The sequence below is a fragment of the Psammomys obesus genome, unplaced genomic scaffold (assembly GCF_907164565.1).
Source record: "Psammomys obesus unplaced genomic scaffold, mPsaObe1.curated_primary_1811, whole genome shotgun sequence".
Classification (NCBI taxonomy): domain Eukaryota; kingdom Metazoa; phylum Chordata; class Mammalia; order Rodentia; family Muridae; genus Psammomys; species Psammomys obesus.
The window spans coordinates 23,606,836-23,625,818 of record NW_026596064.1 but is presented as its reverse complement, the minus strand read 5'-3'; the positions used below and the strand labels follow the sequence as shown (position 1 = coordinate 23,625,818).

At 38.1% G+C, this 18,983-nt stretch overlaps 1 long non-coding RNA gene across 1 annotated transcript; it reads left to right on the top strand.

Moving 5' to 3' along the window:
* The first annotated feature begins 1,908 nt into the window (after positions 1 to 1,908).
* LOC129689762 (uncharacterized) lies at positions 1,909 to 15,906 on the top strand. Its single transcript, XR_008722171.1, has 3 exons — positions 1,909 to 2,004; positions 3,752 to 3,864; positions 15,146 to 15,906. It is a non-coding gene; the product is annotated as an uncharacterized LOC129689762 (long non-coding RNA).
* Positions 15,907 to 18,983: the final 3,077 nt, after the last annotated feature.

Genomic DNA, 18,983 nt, shown 5'->3' with positions numbered 1-18,983 from the left:
ACCCCTGCTCTTCATTGTTTCAGCAGTAGGATATAATTATTGACATCTAGATTTTATAACCTCAGAGGGTAAATAAGAAATGTGTAACTTTCCCATAATTTGGTTACATTAGCCCAGGAAATTCTGAATGTTTTCTCATTTCATGGAGAAATTCCTCCTATTATTTCAACTGATTCAGCTTATAAATCTCTCATTAAAAGTAACATTATACCATCTGGGCTAGGCTTTTACTTCATTTTAATGTCCATGACTTTTTATTTTCTTCATATTACCTGGGAGGCTGTATAGATATTTTCTTCAAGGTCTTTTGTGGCTTTTTCCTTCTTTTTAGAAACAAGTTTTTATTTTAAAATTATCTTTGGCAATTTCACACACATATAATATATTCTGATAATTATCTCCTCCATTCTTTTTTAATTAATTTTTTATTTTTTATATTAATTACAGTTTATTCACTTTGTATCCCAGCTGTAGCTTTCTCCCTCCTCCCCTCGAAAACCCACTTTCACTCCCTTATCTTCTCTTATTCCCCTCTCCATGTCCATTGATAGGAGAGGTCCTCCTCCCCGTCCATCTGACTTTAGTTTATTCAGGCTCATCAGAACTGGTTCCATTGTCCTCCTCTGTGTCTCCTCCATTCTTATGTCCCTCCTGCTCCTAACATCTTATTTCACACCTCTTCTCTTCATTACTCACTATCCTAGCCTCATGACTTTTGGTCTTACCTTGTGACCCGCTTATTTTAAGGGCATTCAGTGGCAATATCCACTGGAGACTAGTGTCACCACTGGATGGAGACACAACAGAAGGCAAGGATTCCCACTTTCCATGAATATATTCCTAGCTTTGAATGGTGGGGAATGCTGAGCCCCTGTTCCACCCAAGCTTGGCTGTAGATGGGCTAAAATTGCTTGTTCTGTCAAAGACTTTTCTTCCTTAACTATTTTATGAAAGTTTTGTCTTTTCAACTGTGTCTGCAGATAATATCTTGGCCATCTTCGGTTATTTTCTCTTTCACTAACTGTCTTCATCCTTCACATTAGGAGCTCATTCTTCTATTTTGTTACATGTTTTCTAAATCTGTTACTTCACAAGCTCTTTTCACTGAAAAGTCATGTCACTATTTTTCTGTTTTTCATTAAACCATTTTTATATTAATGCTGTTTTTAAGGCTTCTCAAGAAACACTAGGAATAAACATTTGTTATGTTTATTTCTTGAAACTGAAAATGTCCAGCTCCTTTTCCTGATCAATTTTTCCAACTCATAAAATTTGTTTATATGAATTAAATATCACAAATACAGTTGTAAATACATTGTCTATGTTATTAGCATTAATGTTAATTATTTATTAAAATGCAGGTGTTGATAATAAGAAATTTCTCAGTTCAGAGGAATGTTATGCCTTCCTAGGTCATATGTAAATATAATGGATGACAATTCCTGATTCTGGTGAAATTCCGTGTGTAGTTTTTCTGCTTTGTTGAAATTGCCTTCAGAAAAGAGTTTATATTTCAATGTAAAATTCTCTATGTTCAATCCCCTTCATCTATCTAAAATGATTATTTAACATCTTATTGATAAGGATTAGTAAAAACTAGATAGAACTGCATCTGTGCAGTCAAATATAAGACCAGAGTTGTTTGCTAAAAGCATACACTTTCCTAATTATATACAAGGAAAGAAGAAACTGCTTTCTAGGATCTTACTTTTCATTCCATGGTAATGTGAAAGCATCTTATACAGTAAATTTGAATATCAATTAAATTGTAGAAAGTAAAAAAAAAATATTTAGTTAGTTATTTAATTATTTTAGTTATTTCTTTATTTTTATAAATCAAAGGCCTTAAGATTGTAGTGCAGTGTAACTAGAGAAATAATATTTCTGATTTGTGTTTTTCAGATACCATGAATCATTTTTCAAAATGGATGATAACTGCAATTGTATTCATCATTTTGTTTTTCTTTTCATGTACTGTTCTTTGCAGTTTTTCCAAAAGAAAAGGTAAGGTATAGGATAATGACATAAGAGAAACAATAGGTACAATGGAGATAGTTGGAAATACTATTTTTTAAAATGTCTAAGGCATCTGGAAATATCCATCATGAAGAGAGTAGTGAAGGAAAACACGTTTCCAAATGCTGGACAGCTTCTGACATCACATGGTTATAAAAGTAGAGCACTGGCAAGCATTTTGTTTATTGTAATGAGTATAATATTTTTTCAAAGAAAAGTATTTATTTTTATTTTATATGTATGTATGTTCTGCTTGTATGTGTCTGTACCCTACATGTGTGCCTGTTGCCTGTGGAGGCGAGAGAGGGTGTTAAAACTCGAGTTACAGGCAGATAAAGGCTCCATGTGGGTGCAGGGAACTGAAGCAGGCTCCTCTGAACAAGCTGCAAATGCTCTGAACTGCTGAGCCATTTCTCCAGCCCAAGATGAAGACTCTTACTGGGAACAGATTTTCACAGGAGACAGCACAGAGCCCAGGGCAGTAAATGGAGGGAGTACCTGAATGACAAAACAAACAACAACAACAACAACAAAAAAAAATGCCTGAGGTAGATTCAACTGAGGCATAATTTGAAAGGGAGATCTTATTTTAAAGGATTATTACAATAAATTACTCATCCATTTATTCAGCTACCCTGGTGGATAGCACTGCATGATGGGAAATAAATGGAAATAGAAAAATACTAGGCAGTGACAGAATGAACTATAGACATAATTGGTAGCATGTGATTTCTTTTAGGGTCATTATATATCAAAGTAAGAAAGTATGTAAATAAATAGATAGATAGATAGATAGATAGATAGATAGATAGATAGATAAATAAATAAATAAATAAATAAATAAATAAATAAATAAATAAATAACCCTGTGAGGTTTTTGTGCTGCACCGTTTCAATCCAAGGATATGAACATGCCAAAGAACCTTGGAAATCTGATCTATAATCTATAGGGCTGTCTCACTGGGATGTGGAAGAGCTGCCTTAGAAGACAAGAACTAAAGAACATTTTGAAGAGACTGCTACACTAGTCTAGATGAAAGATGATAACTATTTGGAAAGAGGCAGAAAAGGGAGGAGGGATTAAGGTGATGTTTAGAACAGGAAGAATTCCTGAGTGACAGGTGTGGAGAAGAAGAGGAAAGACTTACCTTACTCATGGTAAGAAAACTTGTATAAATAATGTGGGAGAATAGAGCAAGAACAAGGGTTGAAGGGAAGGTTAAGAGTTTTGTTTGAAGCTGGGTGCAATGGAACGTGCCTGTGTTCCCAGTTCTCAGGGAGGTCGAGGCAGGTGGATCTCTATGAATTCAAGGACAGCCTGCTGTACACAGTGAGTCCAAGACAGACAAGGCTACACAGAGAAACCCTGTCTCAAAAAACTAAAACATCAAACAAACAAACAAAAATAGAATTCTGTCTGAACTCTGTAAGTTTTAAATGCCTATTTTATACCCGAGGGCATGTGTTAATTAAATATCTACATGTGTGAATCTAGTGCTTGTGGAGAAGATGATAAGTTTGTAATATAGAGAATATGATCTTCATGGAGATAGATCATAATGTATTGCTCTTATGACTTTAAAGTGAAAACAATAGGCAAGTTCTACTATTTTGGTCAATTGCTCAAGAGACTGTATAAGTTCTAATACTGCAGTCTCTTACAATGTGTGGCCACGAGGGGGAGTGTTTGGTCAGTCTTTGTTTTATTCCTGTAACAGTGTCATTCTATCACTAGGTCAGAGAACGTGCCTGAACCGTAGATGCCTAGCCTACTATCAACACTGTTACCCACACCAACAGAGACGGAGAACTTAATGAGCCACCACCACCAGACAGACATAATTGAAAGTATGCAATCTTTTTTCTGTCACTAGATATTTGCTATGATATTAATTCTGAATTAAATCATGCTTTTTCCTATTCCAGGAACAGTAACTTCAAGTGAGATTTTATTAGTATTAATGTATTTATGTTTTGAAATTAAAAGTAGACTTATTTTAACTGATATATTAAAATTATAGATGTTTCTGGAGTGCCACATGTATTTTGTTAACAGGTTTAAAATATCTTTTTACTCAGAATATATTATTTGTATCTAAAGCTTTTCAAATAAATTCTACTAGGTTTTAAAAATATACAGCACAAGCCAGGTAGTGTTCCTTAATCCCAGCACTCAGGAGGCAGAAGCAGGCAGATCTCTGTGAGTTCAAGGCCAGCCTAATTTGGAGAGCCTAGTTTCCAGGTCACCTGGAGTTAAACAGACAAACCCTGTGTTGAAAAACCTCTGGCTTCTGACATAATCTGATTGGCCTGCTCTTTGATCACCTCCCCCTGAGGGGGGAGCAGCCTTACCAGGACACAGAAGATGACAATGCAGCCACTCCTGATGTGATCTGATAGACTAAGCTCAGAGGGAAGGAGAGGAGGACCTCCCCTATCAGTGGACTTGGGGAGGGGCATGCATGAAGAAGGGGGAGGGAGGGTGGGATAGGGAGGGGAGAAGGGTGGGGCTTATGGGGGTATACAAAGTGAATAAAGTGTAATTAATAATAATAAAAAACTGAGAACCAAAAAAAAGAAGAAAAAGATAAACCTCTGGCTTATGCTGTATATATTTAAAACCTAGTAGTCCATGGAATAAGCTGCTGTTTTCTGGTAGCTTTGATGTGCATTTCCCTGATGACTAGTGATGTTAGGATTTATTTTCTTGTATACTCTTAGACACTTTGTATGCCTTCCTTGATAGATGTATATTTAGGTTTATTATTTGTAAAATCAAGTAGTTTATTTTTTTGTAAGTTACTATATGTCTTCAAATATCAAACCCTTGTCAGATGTTTTCTTCTTTTCTGAAGATGGACTCTTTACTGCTATTGATGATGGTTTTTGCGGGTTATTCAACTTACTTCACAGTATTTCCAGAAAACATGGTTCTTTCCCAGTGTTTTTGTGTGTGTGACCTCAGCACCTTTACTGAAAATTTTGTCTTTGTAGATGTGTGGACTTATCACAGAGTATCTATGATTCTGGTGATCTATGGGTCTGTTTCTTACAAATATTGTGTGTTTTGTTAACTACTGCTTCATATTTTGAAGTCAGGAGGTGCAGTGCCTACTGACAAGTGATTAGGTTTCACTGTTCCAGACACATTTTGGGTCCTTTTTTCATTGTATTTTCATTTTCATTATTGTTGTTATTATTACAATTTATTCTCTTTGTATCTCTTTGTATCCCTCTCTCATCTCCTCCCTGTTCCACCCTTCCATCCTCCTCTTCCCCTATCCCTTTTCATTAGTCTACTAATAGGAGAAGTCCTGGTCCCATGAAGACTACCTGGATCCTCTTCCTCTGTGGGATGGCTAGGTTACCCCAGAAGGGAAAAGTGATCAAGGAGCAGATAACCAAGTTCATGTCAGAGACTGTCTCTTCTGCCCTTACTAGGGACCCACATGGAGACTGAGCTTTCTATGTGCCACATCTGAGCACGGGGCCTAGGTCTTCTCTATGAATGGCCTTTGGTTGATGCAGCAGTCTCTGTAGTCCTCCATGGTCCCAGGCGCCCCGAACCCGCGGGGCTTCAAAGGGGTTTCTATAGGAGAATGGAAGGAATGGGGAGGGGGATGAGAAGTACAAGAAATGAAGGCCAAGTCTGTTCATCTGATCAAAGCCTTGTTTATTAAAAATTTTTACCCAACTTATATAGGGAGAAGGCAGGAAAGAGGGGAAGGTTAATTTACTGCTGCAGGAGATAGGAAGAGTGCTTTCATGGGTTAAATATTGCACCTGCAAGATACCGCAAGGATGTTTTCTTAAGCTATCTCAAGGATGCTCTAAAACTAACAGATGGATGTCCTCACAAATCTATCACCCATGGTTTAGGGTCTTAGGTAACTCTTTCACTAAATAGCTTTAGGTCTCCACTAAATGACCTTTGCTCACTACTTGGCTTTGGCTTCAGTAAATAGCTTTGTCTCCACTAGAAAGCTTTGGCTTACTGTTTGACTTTGGCTTCAGTAGATAGTTTTGGCTCCCCGCACCCAGATATTTTTAAGCTTTGTTGGTCTCCTTGTGAGACTTCTGTCCTCTCTGGGTACTTTTATATACTCCTTCTTCCAAGAAACTTCCTGCACTCTGTCCAAAGTTTGGCTGTGAGTCTCAACATCTGCTTTGATCCCCTGAAGGGTCTTTTAGAGGACATCTGTGTAGGCTCCTGTCCTGTTCCCTCTCTTCTACCACTTCTGCTGTCTATCTTGTTTTTCCTTCTGAATGAGAAAATTAAGCATAATTGTTGTTTATCTTCTTTAGGTCTGTAGATTTTAGTATGTTTATCCTATGTTATATGGCTAATATCCACTTATAAGTCAGTATATACCATGTGTGTCTTTCTACTTCTGGGCTACCTCATTTAGGATGATCTTTTCTAGTTCTCACTTTTGCCTTCAAATGTCATGATTTCCTTAGATTTAATAGCTGAGTAGTATTCCATTATATAAATTTACAACAAATTCTGTATCCATTTCTTTGGTTTAGGGACATCAGATTGTTTCCAGATACTGATTATTATGAATAAAGCAGCTATGAACACACATAAGTAAATGTGCTTGAATAGTTGAGCATCTTTCAGGTACATGCCCAATAGTGGTATAGCTGAGTCTTGAAGTAGCACTATTACCAGTTTTCTTAGAAAGTTCCAGATTAATTTCCAAAGTGGTTGTACAAGTTTACATCGTCACCAGCAATGGAGGAGGTTTTCCATTTCTCCACATCCTTTCCATCAATGTAAACAAACATAAACAGGACACAAACAAACTGAAAGAAAAAAAAAACACAATCATCTCTTTAGATACTGAAAAAAGCATTTGACAAAATGCAACAATTTTTCATGTTTAAAGTTTTGGAGAGATGAGGGATACAAGGCATATACCTAAACATAGTAAAATCAATATATGCAAGCCCATAGTCAACATCAAACTAAACGGAGAGAAACTTAAACCAATCCCACTGAAATCAGTGACAAGACAAGGCTGCCCATTCTCTCCATATCGCTCCAACATAGTACTTGAAGTACTAGCTATAGCAATAAGACAATTAAAGGAGATCAAGTCGCTAGAAATCAGAAAGGCAGAAATCAAAGTATCACTATTTGCAGATGATATGATAGTATACAAGAGCGAGCCCAAAAATTCAACCAGATAAACACCTTCAGCAAAGTGGCTGGATACAAAATTAACTCAAAAACATATCAGTAGCACTCCTGTATACGAAAGACAAAAGGACTGAGAAAGAAATTAGGTAACCCACACCCTTCACAATAGCCACAAATAACATATGGTACCTTGGTGTGACTCTAACCAAGCAAGTAAAAGATCAGTTTGAAAAAAAAAAACAAAACTTCAAGTCTCTGAAGAAAGAAATTGTAGAAGATATCACAAGAAGGAAAATCTCCATGCTCATGGATCAGGAGGATAAACATAGGGAAAATGGCCTTCTTACCAATAGCAATCTACAGATTCAATGTAATTTTTATCAAAACACCAACACAATTCTTTACAGACTGTGAAAGAACAATTCTCAACTCATATGGAAACAACAAACAAACCCAGAATTGCTCAAACAATCCTGTATAACTACAGACCCTCTGGAGGTATCTCCATCCCTGATCTCAAGCTGTACTACAAAGCAATAGTAATAAAAACTGCATGCTATTGGCATAGAAACAGAATAGTCAATCAATGGAATCAAATAAAAGACCCCAAAATAAACCCACTAATTTATGCACACCTGATTTTTGACAAAGAAGCCAAACCCATACAATGGAAAAAAGACAGCATCTTCAACAAATGGTGCTGGTCTAACTGGATGTCTACATGCAGAAAAATGAAAATAGATCCATATTTATCACCCTGCACAAAACTAAAGTTCAAGTGGATCAAAGACCTTAACATAAAACCAGACACACTAAATCTGTTAAAAGAAAAAGTGGGAAAGAGCCTTGAACTCATTGGCACAGGAGAGAACTTCTTGAGCAGAACACTGACAGCACAGGCTCTAAGAGCAACAATCAATAAATGGGACCTCATGAAACTGAAAAGCTTCTGTAAAGCAAAGGAAACTATCATCAGAACAAAATGACAGCCTACAGATCGGGAAAGGATTTTCAAAAACCCTGTATCTGACATACAGCTAATATCCAGAATAAAAAAAAAAAATCTCAGGAAGTTAAAAAAGTAAAAAAAAATCAAGTAATCCAATTAAAAATGTGTTACAGAAATAAACAGAGAATACTCTGTAGAGGAATATCAAATGGCAGAGAACACTTAAAGAAATGTTCATCGCCCTTAGTCATCAGGGAAATACAAATCAAAATGACCCTGATATTTCACCTTACATCCATCAGAATGGCTATGATCAAAAACTCAAGTGACAATTCATGCTAGAGAGGATGTGGAGAAAGGGGAACCCTCCTCCATTGCTAGTGTGAATGGAAACTTGTAGAACCACTTTGGAACTTGATCTAGCACTTTCTCAGACAATTAGAAATAGTGCTACCTCAAGATCCAGCTATACCACTCCTAGACATTTATCCAAAATATGCTCAAGAACACAACAAGGACATATGCTCAACCATGTTCATAGCAGCTTTATTCATAATAGCCAGAACCTGGAAACAACCCAGATGTCCCTCAACTGAGGAATGAATACAGAAATTATGGTATATTTACAGAATGGAATATCACACAGAAACTAAAAACAAGGAAATCATGAAATTTGCAGGCAAATCGTGGGAACTAGAAAAGATCGTCCTGAATGAGGTATCCCAGAAGCAAAAAGACACACATGGCATATACTCACTTATAAGTGGATATTAGACATATGATATAGGATAAACATTAATGTCTGTACACCTAAAGAAACGAAGGAGGATCCTGGATAAAATGATCAGTCCTCACTCAGAAAGGCAAATGGGATGGACATTGGAAGAGGGAGAAAACAGGGAACAGGACAGAAACCTATCACAGAGGGCCTCTAAAAGACTCTACCCAGCAAGCTATCAAAGCAGATGCTGAAATTCATAGCCAAACTTTGAACAGAGTTCAGGGAATCTTATGAAAGAAGGAGGAGATAGACCTGAAGGGGACAGGAGCTCTACAAGGAGAGCAACAGAATCACAAAATCTAAGCAAATGGGTCTTTTCTGAGACTGATACTCCAAACAAGGACCATGCATGGATATAACCTAGAACCCCTGCACAGATGTAACCAATGGCAGCTCAGTCTCCAAGTGGTTTTCCTCGTAATAGGAACAGGGACTGTCTCTGAAATGAACTTAGTGGCTAGCTTTTTGTTCACCTCCCTTGATGGGGAAGCAGCCTTGCCAGGCCACAGAGGAGAAAAATGCACCCAGTCCTGATGAGACCTAATAGGCTGTGTCAGAGGGAAGGGGAGGAGGACCTCCTCTATCAGTGGACTGGGGAGGGGCATGTGAGGAGATGAAGGAGGGAGAGTGGGATTGGGAGGGGAGGGTGGAGGTGGGCTATTAATAGCTGGGATACAAAGTGAATAAACTGTAATGAATAAAAAAATAAACTAATAAAAGTTTTATATTAAAAAGAATTGCCCCCCTGTCTCCAGTTCCAGCTCATCCCATAGCTCACAAACTACTGGGCTTCTCTTCGTCTTTCGTTTCTCTACCATCTATTTGGTGGCTTCTTTTTCTCTCATCACTCCACATTCTACTTACTGACTTCCTGAAGTGCCCAGCCCAGTAAGGGCCTGGCTGGGGTCACTGTGTTATCCTGGCATATCCAAACATGCCCAGGTTGGCCGGCACCCTGTTGAGGACCACCATCTATGCTCATTTTTGAAGACTATTTAAATGTGTTTCCAAATATATAGCTTAGCATAATTCTCTGTAATAGTCATATTGGACCTTTTAATCTCCATTCCTTCCCATGTAGGTTTGTCTGAATTATTTAATATTTCATAGATACAAATTTTATTCAATAATAAATTTGTACTTATTTAAGCATTTTGAATATCTTGTACCCTACTTATGATTCAATTTTCCATTTATTAAAACACTGCTTTTGAGACTATTTTCAGTTAGTCATGATATAAATTTTCTATGGATTGTCTGCTTACTCATATCTTTTTCACTTTTGTGTGGTACCAACATAAAAATAACCTGCAAGCCAGGTATGGTGGCTCATGTCTGTAAGCTCAGTACTTGGGAGGCTAAGGCAGATTGATTGAAATAAGCTTGAGGGCAAGCCTGATTACCCAATGAGTCCCAGACCAGCCTGGTCTACAGGATTATATCCTGACTCAATCAATTGATCCAATCAATTCATTCATTAAATAATAATAATAATATGTTGTTGTTATGAGTATTACAAGTAAGCAGTCTAGAGTATTTATACTCTAGGCCTACACAAAGCAGTGAGAATGAATAAACTATGAGTTTGTACAATAACAGACTTTCACACCTGTGGTGGAGTAAAGGATGAAGACACAGTGGAGACCTAGGGTATGAAATGTTTACATCACCTTCACAAACAAGCAAGCCTAGGTTGTGACGTCAGGTGTAGGAAAGTGGCCCATGGTGGAATGTGGTGATACGATGATGTGAGAATGGGCAGAAGGGTGAAGCAGGCTCTGTAGAGCTGGGTTTGTTAATTTAAAAACATCTAGGTTCTTTGTAGACACCAGTTCAAACTCCCCATGTTCAATGAATTTTGTCTTCAACAATCAGGCCTTGACAGGAGTTTGTGGAGAGCAACATATAGTCTTGGTAACAGCCTGGGTTGTTTAGAATTCCTGTGGGGCCACTTTGGCCAACAACTCAATTAGATGTAACTTAATCCTGGTACTGTAAACTTCACTTGATGAGGAGAGATGAGCAGGTAGATCTCTGTCACTCCTGTTAGTGATTTCGTTAAAATCACCTTCATATAAAATGCAAATAGATTCATACTTATCACCCTGCACAAAACTAAAGTCCAAGTGGATCAAAGACTTCAACATAAAACTAGACACACTAAACCACTTGGAAGAAAAACTGGGGAATACCCTTGAACTCATTGGTACAGGAGACAACTTCCTGAAGAGAACACCAACAGCACAGGCTCTAAGAGCAACAATCAATAAATGGGACCTCATGAAACTGAAAAGCTTCTGTAAAGCAAAGGACACTGTCCTCAGAACAAAACGACAGCCTACAGATTGGGAAAGGATCTTCACCAACCCAACATCTGACAGAGGGCTAATATCCAGTATATATAAAGAACTAAAGAAGTTAAAGAGCAAAAAAAAAAAAAAAATCAAGTAATCCAATTAAAAAATGGGGTACAGAGCTAAACAGAGAATTCTCTGCAGAGGAATATTGAATGGCAGAGAAACACTTAAAGAAATGCTCAACCTCATTAGCCATCAGGGAAATGCAAATCAAAACGACCCTAAGATTTCACCTTACACCCATCAGAATGGCTAAGATCAAAACTTCAAGAGACAACACATGCTAGAGAGGTTGTGGAGAAAGGGAAACCCTCCTTCAATGCTGGTGGAAATGTAAACTTGTACAACCACTCTGGAAAGCAATCCGGTGCTTTCTCAGACAACTAGGAATAGCACTTCCTCAAGATCCAGCTATACCATTCCTAGGCATATATCCAAAAGATTCTCAAGTACACAATAAGGACATTTGCTCAACCACGTTTGTAGCAGCCTTATTTGTAATAGCCAGAAGCTGGAAACAGCCCAGATGCCCCTCAGTGGAGGAATGGATGCACAAATTGTGGTATATCTACACAATGGAATATTACTCAGCAATAAAAAAAAAAAAACAAAAAAACAAGGAAATCATGAAATTTGCAGGTAAATGGTGGGATCTTGCCGGGAGCCAAAGCTATCTACTGAAGCCAAAGTCAAAGTTATGTAGTGGAGCCAAAGCTATCTACTGAAGCCTAAGTCAATTAGTGAGTCAAAGCTATCTAGTGGAGACAAAAGGTGTTTATTAGGCCAAAGCCAAATACTGAGCAAAGGTCATTTAGTGGAGACCTAAAGCTATTTAGTGAAAGTTATCTAGGACCCTAACTCATGGGTGAGAGACTGTGAGGACATCCGTTTGTTAGAGCATCCGTGAGAAAACATCCCTATGGTATCTTGCAGGTACCCTATTTAACACATGAAAGCACTCTTCCTGTCTCCTGCAGCAGCTAATTACCTTCCCCCTTTTCCTGCCTTCTCCCTATATAAGTTGGGTAAAAATTTCTAATAAATGAAGCTTTGATCAGACAAACAGACTTGGCTTCCTTCCTTGCGCTTCTCATCCCTTCTCCCCATTCCTTCCACTCTCCTCCCTTAGGAACCCACATTGAAGCCCCGCAAGCCGGGGCATAGGATCTGGAAAAGATCATCCTGAGTGAGCTATCCCAGAAGCAGAAAGATTCACACGGTATATACTCACTCATATAGACATATAATATAGGATAAACCTACTAAAATTTGTACACCTAAAGAAACCAATCAAGAGGGAGGACTCTTGCTTAAATGTTCAATTCCTATTCAGAAAGGCAGAGAGGCTGGACATCAGAAGAAGGAGAAAAGAAGGAACAAGTCAGGAGCCTTCCACAGAGGACCTCTGAAAGGCTCTACCCTGCAGACTATCAATGCAGATGCTGAGACTTATGGTCAACCTTTGGGCAGAGTGCAGGGAATCTTAGGAAAGAAGTGGGAAACAGTAATATCTGGAGAGGACAGGAACTCCACAAGGAGAGCAACAGAACCAAAAAATCTGAGCACCAGGGTCTTTCCTGAGACTGCTAGTCCAACCAAGGACTATGCATGGAGATAACCTAAAACCCCTGCACAGATGTAGCCCATGGCAGTTCAGTATCCAAGTGGGTTCCATTGTAATAGGAACAGGGACTGTCTGTGACATGAACTGATTGGCTCTTTAATTACCTCCCCCTGAAGGGGAAGCAGCATTACCAGGCCACAGAAGAAGACAATGCAGCCACTCCTGATGAGACCTAATTGACTAGGATCAGAAGGAAGGAAAAGAAGTCCTCCCCTATCAGTGGACTTGGGGAGGGGCATGCATGCAGAGGGTGGAGGGAGGGAGGGATTGGGATGGGAGGAGGGAGAGAACCACAGGGGAGATACAAAGTGAATAAAGTATAATTAATAAAGAAAAAAATCACCTTCATATTATATATATATATATATATATATATTATGAAGTTTCTTTTATATTAGGGTTTTATACCATCTCTTGATTGCTAATTAATTTAATTTTATCTGTATCTCCCCATATTCCTTTCTCCAAACCTCCCTATACCCCCATCCCCAATTTATTCTCGCATTCTACCACCCTCCATTTACCAATAACTTTCTATTCTATTCTTCTTTTAATGAGGAATATCTGTTTTCCAGTCCCTTACTCTTTTCACACCCTCTTTGGCTCTATGTATTGGAGCATGGTTAACATTGTTTTAACAGTTAATTACCACATGCAACTTATTATGTACCATATTTGTCTTTCTGAGTATGGGTTACCTCACTGAGAATAATTTTCTTTTTAGTTTGATTTATTTATTTGAAATATTTTTGATGGGGGCTCAAGACAGGTGTGTGTGTGTGTGTGTGTGTGTGTGTGTGTGTGTGTGTGTGTTTGTAGCATTGGCTGTCCTGGACTTCCTTTGTAGACCAGGCTGGCCTCGAACTCACAGAGATCCACCTGTCTTTGCCTCCCCAAGTGCTCAGATTACTGTCATGTGCCACTGTGCTCGGTTTCATTTGGTCATTTTTTTTAACAGCTGAGTAATACTTCATTATGTAAGTGTACCAAATTTTCTTTTCCATTCTTCTGTTAAAACACATCTGGATTGTTTCCAATTTCTGGCTATTATTAATAGAGCAGTAATGAATATAGTCGAGCCAGTGTCTCTGTGGTAAGAAGAAGTATGCGCTGGGTATATCCCAAAGAGTGGATTTTGATGAGATAAACAGTTTAAGTTCCATCTTACTCCATAACCGTCACAGTGATTTTCATAGTAGCACTATGGGTTTGGGTTTACACTCCCACCAGCAATGGGTGAATGTTCCTCTTACTCCACAGCCTCTCCAGCATGAGCTGTCACTTGTGTTACTGATCCTGCCATTCTGACAAGTGTAAGATGAAATCTCAAAGCAGTTTTGATTTGCATTTCCATGATGACAGGATATTGAATATTTCTTTAAGTGTTTCCCATCCATTTAAGTTTCTTCTTCTTGAAAGTTCTCTGTAGAGAGAAAATTTTAATTGGGTTATTTGTTTTTATGATATCTAGTGTCTTATATATTTTGGATATCACTCCTCTATCTGATGTGTAGTCAGAAAAAAATAAAATGTTCTGTAGGCTGCAGCTCTGTCTGAATGAAAGTGTTCTTTGCTGTGATGAAGCTTCAAAGTCTCATGAGGTCTCATTAATTGTTGATCTTATCATCTGTGCTTATTATGTTCTGTTCAGAAGGTCTTTTCTTGTGCCAGTGAGTTCAAGAGTATTCCACGCTATAGAGCCTTCACCCCTATAGTCTAAAATCCTTGGTGCAATAAGGTATTCTGTACACTACCAAAAGATAAATGTAAACACCAAGCTAACCACAAACTCTTTCAATGATGTATTGCTTGCAAGATATACTAGGACAATGGTGGCACAAAGCTAGCCTGAATAACCAACCAATATCTTATTTAACTTAAGGCCTGCTCCATGAGATGGAACCCATACTAGACACTGGTTGGTTGACTCAGAACTTGAGTCTAGATATCACAGGGTCATATGGTAAAAGAATACTGATCTATGCAGCCACTTTTGATGAGAACTGATAGACTAAGATCAGAAAGGAGAGGAGAACCTCCCCTATCAGTGGACTTGGGGAGTGGCATGCATGCAGAAAGGGGAGGGAGGGTGGGATCGGGAGGGGAGGAGGGAGGGGCTTATGGGGGAATACAAAATGAATAAAGTGTAATTAATAAAAAATTTAAAAAAAAGTTTCCCCCCCCCCAAAAAAAAAGAATACTGATCTAAAAGAAGTGGGGGGGGGGAATGAGTGATAACATGACTCCTAATGATATTTTGCTATTCTCATAGATTACTGCTTTGTGCAACCATCATCAAAGAAGCATCATTTTTGCAAGGTGGGAGCAAATATAAAGACTCAGACATTACACAGAGAGTGAGAAACCTTGAAATGCTCAGCCTCAAATCTCCTTAAATCCCTCCAATTAAAGCTCAGAGGAGTCTGCAAAAGTGGAGGGCGGAAAGAGTTGGAAGAACCAGAGGGGAATGGAGGACTTAAAAAACAAACAAACAACAACAAGAAAACAACAAACCAGGCCTTCTAATTTACCATCAAAATGCTCACATGAGCTCACAGAGATTGAAACTGCAGGCACAGAGCTTGCCCAGGTCTGCACCAAGTCCTCTGTATATATACTATGGTTTCCAGTTTAGTGTATTCATGGAATTTCTGAGGGTACAAATTTGTCTGTCTCTGATTCTGTGCTTTTTCTTGACCCCTTTCCCTTCTGTTGGTTTGTCTTGTCCAAATTTGATGTGATAATATTTGTTTTATTATATTACATTTTGAAAAAAAAAGAATGGAAGAAGGAAGGAAGGAAGGAAGGAAGGAAGGAAGGAAGGAAGGAAGGAAGGAAGGAAGGAAGGAAAGAAGGAAGGAATGATAGAAGAGATGAAAACGTAGTCACTAAGGTAAAGGTTAACAACTGAACTGTCACTTATACTTGCTGGGAAAGGAAAAAGCAGTTTTGTTCAACAGAGAGTGATACAGGGTATTTCATCCACTTTAGTCAGGCCTCATGTTCAACAGTAGCTGATCAACTTTTAATGGACTAAACAGATAATGCTGTATGCTTTCATTTGGTTATAGTCTGTTAGAGTTTTTAATCTTTTTTTTTTTCATTTTCAGTGTTGTTTCATTTCAATAAAGTCAGACTGCCTAATCCTTCTCAAGTAGTACCACTTCCTGATGACTAAGCATTCAACTATAAGAGCCTATAGGGACTATTTTTATTCAAACTACCACATTCTCTAAAGAAATGGGATCTATCATCAGAGTTATAAAGCAAAAATCTGATAAGTTAATGATCATATCAATTCTGTATGCTTTAAGCATGAGAGAGAATCTCAATCATTTGTGAATTCTAAATTAGTAGTAGATACCATTTATTTAACTTCATTGATATTAAAGAAAACTTATAATAGTAAAAGCCTGTGACTATGATATCATATTGATTATCAATAAGCAGTATACACTTTGCAGAATTTTTAAACATATATCTGCAAGCTTTCCCAATTCTTTTTCCTGTAATACTATTGAATTGGATGCTATTTCAAAATATTGAGTTGTTTATCTACCCAGATATGTCTAATAAATAAATATCAGATCTATATCTAAGAATTGCATGAAAGAAAAAAAAAACCTGAAGAATTTCTGAGAAAGGACTCATCTACAGTCAGGAAGCAGACATAGGTAAATGTTGCTGCTCACCTCTCTTTCTCCATTTATTCAATTTGGGGTCTAGTCCATGGATTGGTTCTTCCTCTATTCAAGGTGAGTCTTTCTCTCTCAAGGAATCCAATGTGAAACCAGTTCTAAACTATCAGAGAAGCATAATTGTGTTTCTCAGAATCTTCAACTGTAACCAGGCTGAACTATTCTGTTACATATGCAAAACTCAGGATCTGAACAATCAATTCTTATTTTACAGAATCAGCGAACTCATCTTGTGATTATTTCCCCAGTTTCAGAATGACAGATTTACTTAAATTTTGACAGAACTCACATTAGACCTTGCGACGTGGAGTAAGGATTGGAAAAGCTATATTGAAACCTATAGAGTTGCCTCTGCCAAGGAAAATAGGGAATCAAAAACACTAATCACATCCCTAGAGAAATTGCAAAAATTAGTACCCAGCATTAAGAAAGATTCAGAGGTGGTGGTTCCCACCTCAACTCCCTTTATTCTCCCATCTGGCCAGTGCAGAAAACAGATTGATCATGAAGAATGGCAGTTGACCATCAAAAACCTCAATCAGGTATTGACTCAGATTCCAGATGCTATATGAGCTGTGTTGTCTTTAGTTGATCAGATTAACATATCACCCAGTATATGGTGTCCTCCAAAGCTTTGCTAAAAGACAAGAAAATCACACATTTCTCCTTTAATTATCTCAAATCCTCACTCATGGTCTATAAACAGGGACGCCTATCCTTTCTGTGATACTTCCAACTGAAATGAAATGGAAAACAAGAATCCCAGGTGATAGGGACTAACCAGTGATGAAAAGTATCCTTTCACGGTCCTGAGTGCTACCCTGCCCTTGTACAGCTACCAAAAAGGAACGCTTCTCCAACCATTGAGACCACAAGCTGTTGCGTGTTAGTCATCTCTGGGACAGACACTGAGAGAATCACTCTCAGCTCATCCAACTGTCTGAACTGATAAAGGGACATTTAGACTTTCATATTCATTTTACCCAGACCATGCTGATAGCAACAAGACCTTTCTTTTGTCTCAAGTGGAGTACCAGCAGGCCACCAGTCTGATAAAAGTTTAAAACACTGAACAATAGCCACATCCAGATACTTATCTTTTCCCAATATAAGACAATTTCACATCAGAGGTCTAAAGCTTCAGAAGCCAGGTTGACAACCAGTGTGAGTATATTTGTGAATCTGTGAGTGAATGTGTCTGTACCTGTGTGTGTGGTGTGATACTTTTCTAGTTGTAAAACATTTTGAGAGCAAAATTAAATAATATATGCTTATTCTTAACATTGAAATAAATATGTAAACAAAATAGATACAAAGCCATTCTCATGAGTCTCATCCAGTGTGGCTTCTGCACCTTCTTTAAACTGATGAGCTCATTTTTTCCCATAAAGGAGCAGCATGCTCATTTCTCCCTGTTACTGTACCATCAGCCTCAATTAGGACTCTACACAATGTTTACAGTGACTGGATCATATTAGTACAATATCCATGATGAGGTTGCCTGGACACAGAGACTTGGCCAGATGCTCTTTGAGTAAAGCCTGCTTTCTCCAATGCCATTGTGTTGTTTTCAAATCTATTTCATTTCCTAGCCTGGGTAACTCCTCTCTCTGGGTTTATTATTTTATGAAATCCCCTGGGGAGCTATAAGGATGTTGAGTAGTGCGCCCAGAGATCTCATAGATGTCTTAGGTGATTTTCATAACCAGCTTTTTAACAATCACTGCAACTGTCCCCATTCAAGGGAAACAATTACTCACTTTTCAGTCTCAAAGCCAAGTTCTGATTTTAATTAGGTTTTGTGACAAAGATGCCTATACTCATAAATACATGTGTAGCCAGTAGATTTTGTTATTTGTAGCAGTTAGGGTAATTAGCCTGTGGAACCAAAGTGGCACCTAGGTAAAATTATGTTTCAAAGAACTCTCTAGAACCTCTGGGATTTGGGTCATCTTGGAATTGTCTAGGACAATGGTTCTTAAGTTTCCTAATGTTGCAATCCCTAAACAGAGCTTCATGTTGTGGTGACCCTAACCATAAATTATTTTTTTTGTTGCTACATCATAACTCTATTTTCCTACTGTTGTGACTTGTAATGTCCATATCTGAAATGCTGATATCTTAGGTGATCCCTGTGTAAGGCTCTCTGACTCCCAAAAGGACATGGGAAGGAAAAGCATATCCTCATCCTGGAGCCTTACTGGAACTTCTCCAGCTCGGAATGAAGAGTTTCAGAACAATTTACAACATTTGAGATGAAGAGTACTAGCCTCAAGGTATAATTTCTCTCAAGTTTTATGTTAAAATAGCAATGAACCAGGCTTAGGGCCTGAACATGTATAACTTTGAATAGGTCCCCGTCCTTTTTCTTTCTTTCTTTCTTTCTTTCTTTCTTTCTTTCTTTCTTTCTTT